Source organism: Capra hircus, chromosome 13 (genome assembly GCF_001704415.2).
Source record: "Capra hircus breed San Clemente chromosome 13, ASM170441v1, whole genome shotgun sequence".
NCBI lineage: Eukaryota > Metazoa > Chordata > Mammalia > Artiodactyla > Bovidae > Capra > Capra hircus.
This window is the reverse complement of record NC_030820.1, coordinates 37,622,492-37,634,276: the sequence shown is the minus strand read 5'-3', so window position 1 is coordinate 37,634,276 and position 11,785 is coordinate 37,622,492. Positions and strand designations below refer to the sequence as shown.

The window sequence follows — 11,785 nt, the reverse complement described above, 5'->3', positions numbered from 1 at the left end:
GAGCTGGGAGGAGGAAACCGAGTCCAGGAGGCCGAGTGCAGCTTTGGGACCCAAAGCCACTGCCTCATTCTCTGCAAAACTCAGAGGCTCGGCCTAGGCAAATACATCACTGATTTGTAAAAACGAAAGGGGGGAGGCAGGGTCTGTCATGGGGGCAGGTCCCAGCTTGAGATTAAGCTCTGCACACTTAAATTCAGGCTGGAGAGGCTGGGCAGGGGTGGGGGTGGGGCTGGAGGTAGGGAGCTTACTTCACCCAAAACAGCCTTCACAACCGTCTGACCAGGTGGCTATTTCTATTTTTTTTCAGGTGGGTCCTTCTCATTTTTGTTTTACAGACAAGGAAACCAAAATTCAAACGTAGGTGATGTGTAAGACTCCATAAGCTCCCTACCCAGGTCCTTGGTCATCCAGAGGTCACCCCGAGAATCACATATGGCTGATGACTTCCTGTATTTCTGCACAGGGGTGTCCTCTGATCCTCTGAGGGTTGAGCAAGTTAATGCCCTCAACCAGGAAATTGATGGTAAATACCCCAATTTGTTTGCTTCTTGCTGAGACAATTTTTTTTTTTTAATTATGATAAAAGCACACATACCATCTCAACTGTTTTTGACTTTGCAGTGTTACCGGTAGGCACTTTGTTATGCAACAGATTTCTAAAACTTTTCATCTTGCAAAACTGAAACCATGTGCCCACTGAATAGCTCCTCGTTCCCCTCCCCCAGTCCCTGATAACCACCATTCTACTTTCTGTTTCTATGAATTTGACTACTTTAGATACTGCGCTTAAGTAGAATCACATAGCATTTGTCCTGTGTGACTGGCTTCTTTCATTTAGCATAAAGTCCTCAAGGTGTGTCCATGTTGCAGCAAGTGACGGAATTTCCTTATTTTTTAGGCTGGAAAATATTCCACCATATGTATATATCACATCTTGCTTATCCATTCATCCACTGATGGACACCAGGGTAGCTTCCACGTCTTGGCTGTTGTGAATAATACTGCTGTGAACATGAGTGTGCAAATACCCCTTCGAGATCCTGCTTTCAATAATTTTGGATGCATACTGAGAAGTGGGATTGCTGGGTCATATGGCAATTTTAAGTTTCTGAGGAAACATCATAGCATTTCCCACAGAGGCTGCACCTTCTTATTGAGGAGATAATTGTGGGTCCCGGAGGGACTGGTCACCATGGTAACCTGCTCACAAATGCTCTCCTTCTGTTGGCTGTCTTCTCTTCCTTTCTCACCTCCGCACTCTCCTACCTGTGTTTCCTGGAGTCCAGGTAAACTACAGGCACCATGTCTTTATTGTAGAGTCTCCTTCTGGCCGGACCCTCAACTAAGGCCTGTCACTCACCTGAGACTACGCAGTTAGTAAGTGGCTCATCTGAATATCTACTGCTGTATAATAAGCCATCCCGAGACTCAACTGCTTCAGTTCAGTTCAGTCGCTCAGTCGTGTCCAACTCTTTGTGACCCCACGAATTACAGCACACCAGGCCTCCCTGTCCATCACCAACTCCTGGAGTTCACTCATTCAGCCATCTCATCCTCTGTCGTCCCCTTCTCCTCCTGCCCTCAATCCCTCCCAGCATCAGAGTCTTTTCCAATGAGTCAACTCTTCGCATGAGGTGGCCAAAGTACTGGAGCTTCAGCTTCAGCATCAGTCCTTCCAAAGAACACCCAGGACTGATCTCCTTTAGAATGGACTGGTTGGCTCTCCTTGCAGTCCAAGATAACAATTTATTGTCATTTGTGGTCCTGCCCATTGTCTGGGCTCGCTGGGTGGTCTTCATTTGAGGTCTGTTGTGGCTGCAGACAGATGTTGATGGGACTGAAGGCATCTGAAGGCTCGACAGGGCTGGCCATCTGGAAGCTGTCAGCCACCGCAGCCACAATTGGTCTCTATGTGGTGGGCTTGCTTACAGCCCAGTAGCTGGCTTTAGAGAGAAGCATCCCAAGAAGGAATATTCCAAGAGGCAAGAACAGGAAACTGCCAGCCCAGTGGAAGAGGCCCAGTGTCTTTCCCACTATGTTTCTCTGTGGGAGAAAGCACAGTATAGGCTAATCCAGATGAAAGTGGGTGGAAAAAGAGACTCCACCTCTTGATGAGCTCAGGAAGAGCATTGGGGCGGGAGAGATTTTGGTGTCCATCTTTGGAAAGTACAGCTGGCCACAGTGATGGGGCCAGGGTTCAGACCCAGGAAGTCCAAACTGAGAAATCATGACCTCAACCTCTAGCCTGCCTCCACCTAAGAGGTGCATTCTAGGGAGTCTTGATGTTTCCAGGGGGCTGGAGAACTAGCAACAATGGCAAACTTGAGAAATGCTGTTTTGATTTATTATGAACCCAATTTTATGTTCAGAGGGATGTGGTCTGGGGAAGTAGAGTTCTCCAGTGGACTGATAAAAGTAGAGATATTGGTCATCTTGAGGTTAGCTTTAGGAAAATGATATACAGCAGAGCGTGATGAAGCTTCTTTGTAAGCATCAGGAAGGAGTGAAGTGACCGTGAGGTGGGAAAACATGGTGGGGATGAGCTGAATAATCTTCCCACCCCACTGAGAAATCAGATCCTAATCCCTGGACCTATTAATGTTATAAGGAAAAAGGGTCTTGGCTGATGTAACAAGGATCTTTTTATTTTTTCAAAATTATTGAAATATGTATTTTTATATAAAAATATTATATGCTTTCATGTTCTATAATTATCTCCTCATCTGCTATGACAAGGATTTTGAGACATTATCTTGGATTATCTGGCTGAACCCTAAATGTCATCCTGTGTGTCCTTATAAGAGACAGGCAGAGGGAGACCTACACATGGAGAGAAGGGAGTGAATTGATGACAGAGCAGAGAAAGACTGAAGATGCTGGACTTGGATGCTGGAGTGATGCAGCCACAGCCCAGGAAGGCCAGTGGGCACTAGAGCTGGAACATATGAGGAACCAGTTCCATCCCCAGAGCCCTCAGAGGGAGAAGAACCCTGCTCACACCTTGGTTTGCATCCGGTGATACAGATTTCAGATTTCTGACCTCTGGAACCTTGAGAGAATCTATTTCTGTTGTTTTAAGCCACCAGCTTTGTGGCACTTTGTTACAGAATCTGCAGAAACCAAAACACAAGCTAAGATCACTTTGTTTGCAGACAGGCTGGTGAGTAGCATGAATGAGCTGTGTCCAGTCAGCATTCAGATAATGGATTGGCAAACTCACTTCCCTGGTGGCTCAGACAGAAAAGAATTTGGCTGCAATGTGGGAGACCTGGGTTCGATCCCTGAGTTGGAAAGATCCCCTGGAGAAGGAAATGGCAACCCACTCCAGTGTTCTTGCCTGGAGAATACCATGGACAGAGAAGCCTAGTGGGCTACAGTCCATGGGGTTATAAAGAGTCAGACACAACCGAGAGACTAACATAAACTCATTGGTAATGAGAGTATTTCTGGGGGATTTGTGGCAGGTTGCACAGCTCTCTGCAACGTGTTTGTCATGAAGGGGTCTCTGGCCCCAGGCAGTGGTGGGGTCTGCAAAGAAGGGCCAGAGGGCTCTGCAGTTAGCTCTGCCCAGGTCACTGTTTCAATCCACATTACAGACGCAGATGGTGAGAGACCACGGCACCGGATATGAAGGTGATACAACGTTGGAGGTAAGAGTGAAAGTGGTCCCCAAGCTGAGATGAGTTAGTTCAATAGCTTGGCACTTTATGATGTTTTTTTTTTTTTTTTTTTTTGCTGCACTGCACAGCATGTGGGATCTAATTTCCCCCATGAGGGACTGAACCAATGCCCCTAGCGTTGGAAGCTCAGAATCTTAACCACTGGACCCCAGAGAAGTCCCTCAATAGCTTGGAACTTTAGAATAAAGCTAAGATGAAACAGATGAGAGAGAAGGTTAGATTTTCAGAAGAACCCATTGCCAAGCACACAATGGGTTGAGAAGTTCTGGCCAGGTAGTAATTTCTTTGGAAAGGAGCTCAGGGCTCTATTTGTCAAGAGTATTTGTCTATACTGTTGACATTCATTCATGCTACACTGTCTCTCTTTTTTTTTTTTTTTTAGAAGAACAGGATTTGGGACGCTTTGTGGGAGGGCAGTGTCCAGTTCTTGGGGGGCTTGGGGGGAGATCCTAGGCACTGACTGCTGGTTGGAATGTCTGGGATAACCGTTACATTTTTAACACTTCTTTCCTTTTTTTACAATGAGGGGCAGGAAGTAAGGAATCAGGAAACAAGTGTGCTGGGTCATTGACCCTGTCCATCCTCTCCCTTCCACCACTCTGCATCGTGCCCCTCACCCCTTCAAACTTTACCACCCAGAACATGAAGCTACATAACACCATGTAATGTGTAATAAAATAGAGTCGCCTAAAGCAACAAGAGTCGTTCACTGTCTCACCATTTCTGTGGGTCCGGAATTCAAGAGCGGCTTAGCCGTGTGGTCCTGGCTCAGGGTCTCCTGTGAGGTTGTCATCAAGGTGCAAGGTCTACACTCACCTGAAGGCTTGACTGGGGTTGGAAGACTGGCTTCCAAGACGGCTCACTCACATGGATGAAGTGCTAATGCTGGCCGTTGGCAGGAGGCCTCAGATCTTTACCCCACAGACTCTCCACAAGGCTGCTTGGGGGTCCTCAGCATGTGGCAGCTGACTCTCCCCAGAGCCACGACCCCAGGGAGAGCAGGTGGAACCCACAAGGTCTATCATGACCTAGTCACATCCTGCCATTTCCAAAACTGATCACACAGGTCAGCTCTATGAAACGTGGTGGGGGACCCATTGCCAGGAAGAGGTAGGGGTCCATTTGAAAGTTTGGTTACCATGGGAACAGCAGAACGGGATGTCATGTGGCTGGAAGGTGATCAGGAGCTGGAGGGTGTGATGAAATGCTCCCCAACTTGGGTTGACCTAGTTCCAGCCCAGCTCCAGGATGGAGATCTCTGCATCCCCGTTCAGCCAGTGGTGCTTCACGTGCCAGGAGGGATTGATGGCTTCCTTGGAGCCCTGCCAGGACACGGTCCACAGAGCAGGCCTTCGGGTGAGGGTGATGCACCGTGAAGACAAGAACCATGGAGCCGCTGGCAGGAGACAAAGGCTTCCATTGAGGGGATGTGACACCGGGAGCCAGCCAGTCCACAGCCCCCACTGCTGTCAGGAAACAACAGGCATTTCAAGAAGGCACCGGAGGTGCAGCTGAGCAGTCAGTGACCTGTCACCGTGGCCCACGTGCCCTCCCCACTCTGCCGCCTCAGAGGCTGTGCCAAGGTCCCTGGGATTTGTCTCAAAAGGTCAGTTGTTCAAAAGGGCTCTTTAAATCTGCAGTGTCTTGTGGGCTTTCTGCATGTTGTCCTGCCCAGTTCAGGGTGGCGCTTCGCTATCGTCTTCCGTCTGTAAAAGGCAGTTATCCACGTGCGTTAGGTGAGAAGAGACAGGGAACCAGGAGAGGGTTTGCACGAGGCTGTTTGGAACAGCCGTGCCAGCATGTGGAGGTTCTGTCTGTGTCTGGGGCTTCTAGGTGAGGTCAGGTGTCCAACAGGGAGCTGGTGGACGTGCTGTGCCAGGGGCAGTGGCGGGGACCTGGACTCAGCCGCACGTCTGCTGGCTGGGGTGCTGTGGGCAGCTTGGGCCTTGGCACTGAGCAGAGCCGCCAGCTGGGTGTGGGTCTGTCCCTGTAGGTGTCATGCGACACAACGTCACAGATGAAGCACCACTTGGCAATGACGTCTCCCAAGCGCTGAGAGCATAGGAGGAAATTCCATCACAAGGACTTTCCCGGGAAATGTTCACTGGCTGCCTGGTCACCCAAGGCAGGGGCTCACGTGGCTGGCCTGAGTGTCCCTGATGGAGCATCAAGAGGGAACATCTATGCGAAAGACTGTGCTGTGCTTAGTCGCTCAGTCGTGGCTGATTCCAGGCTCCTCTGTCCATGGGATTCTCCAGGCAAGAATACTGGAGTGGATTGTCATGCCCTCCTCCAGGGAATCTTCCCAACCCAGGGATCAAACCCAGGTCTCCAGCACTGGAGGCAGATTCTTTACTGACTGATCCACGAGGGAAGCCCAAGAATATTGGAGTAGGTAGCCGTTCCCTTCTCCAGGGGATCTTCCCAACCCAGGGATGGAACCCAGGTCTCCCGAATTGCAGGCAGATTCTTTACTGTCTGAGCCACCAGGAAAGATTGTGCTGGTCAGGCTTAAAGATAACAGATCAAAGTGGAAGGCTGCCTGAAATATTCTCGCAAACTGTTGGGGACGACAGACTGGTGTTTCAATCAGCATTTAGCTGCTAAGGAATGGGATGAGCTTTGCATATCAACTTGTGCCTCCGTGGGATGGCTGGCTGGCTTCCTGGCCTTCCAGCATCTGCCTCCTTCCTCAGTCTCTAATTTTTTTCTGGGAAAACTGTTTGCCCTCTCCCCATTCAGATGCCATCAAACACCGCAAGAGGGGACCTTTTCCAGAAGTGAGCATCACTCAAAGCCCACCCATGAGTGTGCCCTGATTTGGTTTACCAGGATGTTGGGAGTGCTGAGTCAGCTGAATTGTCCATAAATTGAACTACAGTTTACTTGCAAGGGGGAAGTTTGTTATTTTCAAGATAACTAGTTAGCAATGTTTGTAAAATCCAAAAAGCATTTAGTTGTGCAAATAACTACTCCCTTTTCACTAAATCCATCATTGCTAATTGCACTGCACACTTTCAAATCTGTTGTGAGCATGTATCTCCCACTGCTCCTCCTCTCTTTGTGCCTCGCCCAAGCCCCCACCCCTGGTCCCTGTCAACTCTGACCTGTGTGCCAGGATGCTGGACATTTAAGCCAGGACATCCTGTTTTCAGCAGGGTCCATCCAGGGGGGTGGTACGTGCAGGGTAGGAGAAAGGTAAGGTCTGGATATTGACCCCCCCACCCCCCCAGCTCCTTCCTTTCTGGGTCTGCAGAGGTCAGGGACCGCCCTCCCCTAAGGTCCCCTGCTCCTGTCCAGGACCTCATGTGGGTCATTCTCTCTGGATCATCTGGGAAGGAACCCCGAAATTGCTCACCCCAGGATTCTGCCTAACCCGGCACTGAATCCTCCTGCACCTTTGTCAACAGTCTGCTTATCAAACTCCCCTCAAATTGCCCCATTTGAGTGCCCTCTGTGCCCCCAGGGACTGTGCCTGACACGATATTTGAAACTGTATTTTGTGCAATACTTGAAAAAATTCTGGGTGTCCTTTTCCTCTTTTGAAAACCTTAGGAATGATGCGCATGTGTGTGCTCAATCGAATGGCTAGTGTCTGAACTTAAAGAGCAGAGGTGGCCTGGCCGGGAGGAGACAAGAGTAGCTTTGTGTTTTCTTCAGTGTAAGGCTCAACGGTGTTTTAAAAGTCATGGCTGCTGGGGAACATGGACCAAATGGGATGATGTTGTGCCCCAGGGGTCTGTCCCCGGAGAGAACGTCAGGGCAGGACTGGAGGACAGGTTGGCATTCTTGTACTGCACCATCTCATGAGCTCCAGGTGGGAGCCAGGACAAGGGCTGGGGATGGAGCGAGGCAGTCAGGATAGAAAGAAAGGCAGCATCTGCTTCTGAAGGGACCCTGAGACTTCCCTGGCTGCCTAATGGTTAGGATGCCACACGCTCAGTGCTGAGGGTGCTAAGTTCCATCTCTGGTCAAGGAACTAAAATCTCACAAGCTGTTTAGGCAAAAAAAAGGATCCTGGGAGAGGACTCTAAAAGGACTTGTGCTCCAGACACTGGTGACAGTTACTGCAAAAACACCCTGGGGTTAGGGTGTAAAGGTCAAGGGAGTAAAGGTTAGTAGGACCCCCAGAAGATGTGGGGCCATGTGGATGCAGAGCGAAGGAACATACAGCAGGGTGGGCGAGGCGCCTGGTGATCAGTGAACAGAAGCAGGCTCCCCCTGTACACATGTGAGTCTTTTTTGTGCAATAACGTCTATATTTATTGAGAGCGAAAGGACTGGTGAGCTGGAGGGGAAGCTTAGCTGGGTGTATATGAGATGCAGTGGAGAAGGGAGAAGGACAGAAAGACAAACGGAACCAGTCATAGACCCTGGCTCGGGTTCCTCCATCATGGCAGTGGCCCCAGTGCCTTCTGAGAATTTCCTCTTCCTCAAGTGGGTCTGAAGAAGGGTCTGTCATTTGTCGTTTTGAGATCATCGAGATGTTAGCATTGCTATCGTCACACCCATTTTCCAGACATGGAAAAAGCCTGGAGTGGGATGCCCTCCTGGCCTCCACTCTTGTCAGGACAACAACAGACCAGCAGCAACTCAGTGGGGGTCACTAAGGACATTTTCCCAATGGAGAGGCTGTTCACAGCCAGGTGGGGAGAGTGGAGAGAACCGCAAGGGCTGATGAGGTGTCCACTAGCAGCACTGGCCAGCAGGGCGCAGGAAGAGGGGCTCCAGTTGCTGGCTAGCTGGGGGACAGGGGTGGATCAATGCCCTGAGCCCTCCCTGCATCTCCTTCCAGTCTCCCCAAGGCTGTATCCACCAGGAAGAGGGGGACCAGACACTGAGGCAACACAAGCCCTCATTTCAATCACTCTTTGTGACCCCATGGACTGCAAAGTGCCAGGCTTCCCTGTCCTTCACTATCTCCTGGAGCTTGCTCAAACTCATGCCCTTGGAGTCAGTGATGCCATCCAACCATCTTGTCCCCTGTCACCCCCTTCTCCTCCTGCCTTCAATCTTTCCCAGCATCAGGGTCTTTTCCAATGAGTCAGCTCTTCATATCAGGTAGCCAAAATATTGGTGCTTCAGCTTCAGCATCAGTCCTTCCAATGAATATTCAGGGTTGATTTCCTTTAGGATTGACTGGTTGGATGTCCTTGCAGTCCAAGGGACTCTCAAGAGTCTTCTCCAACACCAGAGTTTGAAAGGATCAATTTTTCAGAGCTCAGCTTTCTTTATTGTCCAACTCTTACAACCATACATGACTACTGGAAAAACCATAGCTTTGACTATATGGACCTTTGTTGGAACAGTAATGACTCTGCTTTTTAATAAGCTGTCTAAGTTTGTCATAACTTTCCTTCCAAGGAGCAAGCATTGTCTTTTAATTTCGTGGCTGCAGTCACCATCCACAGTGATTTTGGAGCCCAAGAAAATAAAGTCTGTCACTGTTTGCATTGTTTCCCATCTATTTGCCATGAAATGATGGGATCCTATGCCATGATCTTAGTTTTTTGAATGTTGAGTTTTAAGCCAGCTTTTTCACTTTCCTCTATTACTTTCCTTGAGAGGCTCTTTAGTTCCTCTTTGCTTTCTGCCATAGCGCTGAGTTTTCCAGGGCTTGGGGGGCAGGGCAGGTCCTAAGCCTGCAGGGCCTTTCTGGAGAAGCCAGTGAGGGTGCTCAGCCCTGGGCTGTGGTGTCCAGGTACCCAACACTCAGACCTTCTCTCCCCGCCTCTCCTTTCCAGGTTCTACTTTCTTTCTCCCCACCCCCCCCACTGCCAAGAACAGGGGGAGGGGGCCTACAGAAGGTTTCTCCTCACTCCAAGGCACCCCTGCCTGATGCCTGACAGATGGGGGACAAATGTTTTTCATGTGTGAGGGAAACAGGGGCTGAGAGGAGGCCTGGGATGAAGTTCTGAGCCAGAGGGACCCGCGCCAGCCCAGTGCAGGCAGGTATTTGCCAGATGATGCCCCAGCACGGGGAGAGATGGCAAGGAGGCTGGAAGGGGAGGTCACAATGCATTCGTGGGCAGTTCCTATGGGGCACCTGGGACCCCATCCTGCTGGCACCACCCGAGGAAGCAGGTGGGATGCGCCCCAGAATTGTCCTACTGGGAGAGGAAGCTGCGGGAAGCATCCAAAGGCTTCTGACCCTCGTGGGTGGAGGTGGCTCCTGGCAGCATCAGACCTCATCGCCCCCAGACCTCACCACCCCCATTCCGTCTGTCCACCCTTGCCCGCAGCTGAGGTGCTGTCTGAGCACCTTCAGCTGGAGCAAGGAAGCCCTGAGAGTGCTCAAGGTAGAGGCCCAGCCTTCAGTTCAGTCGGTTCGGAGGAGGTCCACCTACTGAGTGCCTGCTGTGTGCACTTGGGTGGCCGGGGACAAGGCACCTGCTGAGGTCGGCACCTGGCCTGGAGATGCTGCTGTGGACCTGGGCTTGCAGCAGGTGCCCAGTATGAAGTCTTGGAGTGAAGGGTCCTTGCAGCAGAGGGAGCCTTGGGGAACGTGGAGGAGATGCGTTTGAAGGGTTGAGAGGGGCTGGGCATGGACTTAAGGGGTCTCTGGTTCGGTGGAAACACAGGTTTGCCAGTGGAGCACGGCTGGGAGGAGGCAGCAGGGGAACGCGGGTGCCCGCTGGATGGGCTGGCTGTGTGCCGCTGGTCTTCACTTCCATCTCTGGGGTCCCTTTCAGCTGGGCTGGAGGGTGTGGACAGCTAGTGGCTGGAACCGGTTAGCAGAGAGTTCGTGGAGCCCTTAGCCCAATCCATAGCCCGAGGACCGTGTGGGAGCCCCTGCCCGCGCCCTGGTCCCTGCCCTCCCCTCACAGACCTGCCTTTGTACTGCTGGTCGGACACAGGGTCTCCTTGTGGCCAGAGTCAGGGCACTGGAGCAGGTTTTCCGTGAGCAGCTGGATGAGGTGGTCACAGGGCCCCAGGGAGACCTGGCCAGGGGGATGGAGGGCTGGGCTGGGGGCTCCCAGGGTTTGTCTGAGGGTTCTCAGGAGAAGGTGCCACACCATGGATGGCTGCTGCTTCCAAAGGGCTCACTCTATCCCAGGGCAGGAGGCTCTCCTGATGCCCCCTTGCTAATTAAAGCAGCTCAACAACCCCCACCCACCATGAACGGGGCTGTGGGGTTTGCACACTCCAAAGGGCAGCCTTCCAAGACTCAGGTACGGAATGTTTCTCACGCTGGCCCTGGGGAGACTCCCGGTGAGCTGATGGTCCGTGAGGATCCCTCACTCAGCCTCCTAAGGCCACAGTTAGTTCCTCCTGCACCATTTTTTCTGGCTGCCTCGCCAGCTACTTCCCAGATGGTCTTGCCAGGCTGGGTGGGCCTCATATAGACCCTGTGCTCACCAGAGTCTCACGCTTGGCTTAATGCTCTGCTATCAGCATCTTGAAATTCTTCATGATTTTTGAACAAGGAGCTCTACAATTTGATTTTTCCCTGGCTCCACAAATGATGTCACTTCTGTCTCAGGGCTCAGGAGAAAATAGAAATGCCCTGAATTACTCAGGAGAGGGTCCCCAGCTCACCCACCCTCTTAAAGCTCCTCCTGCTTCTGGACTCAGGGTGAGGAGGACACATTTGCGGGGATTTTGCAAGTGTCAGTTTACTCCAAGAAATATCTTTAAAGAGAATTGCTTCATGAAACTGATACATGCTTATTGTGAACATTTTAAACAATACAGAAAGTGAAGAAAGAGTGAAAGGGAAAGTTGCTCAGTCGTGTCCGACTCTTTGTGACCCTATAGACTGTATGTAGCCCACCAGGCTCCTCTGTCCATGGAATTCTTCAGGCCAGAATACTGGAGTAGCCGTTCCCTTCCCCAGGAGATCTGGGATCGAACTGAGGTCTCCTGCATTGCAGGTGGATTCTTTACTGTCTGAGCTACCAGGGAAGATCAAGTGAAGAAAAAAATAATTCAAATTCCATCACAGAAAAGTGGCTTTATTGGCATTTTGGTGAACATTTTCATGGTGCTGTGTGTGTATGTGTACATTTATATACTGTCTAAGCTCAGACTACTGTAACAAAAATAGCACAGACTGTGTGGTTTAGACAATAAACATTTATTTCTCACAGTTGCAGAGGCTGGGA

The 11,785-nt window shown here is 50.8% G+C and overlaps 1 long non-coding RNA gene across 2 annotated transcripts; it reads left to right on the top strand.

The window, feature by feature from the left end:
* LOC108637386 lies at positions 341-4,372 on the top strand. Of its 2 annotated transcripts, XR_001919004.1 has the most exons (3): positions 341-523; positions 2,803-3,160; positions 3,597-4,372. It is a non-coding gene; the product is annotated as an uncharacterized LOC108637386 (long non-coding RNA). The 2 variants fall into 2 exon arrangements; XR_001919003.1 differs by lacking the exon at positions 341-523 and having other exon boundaries at positions 2,693-3,160.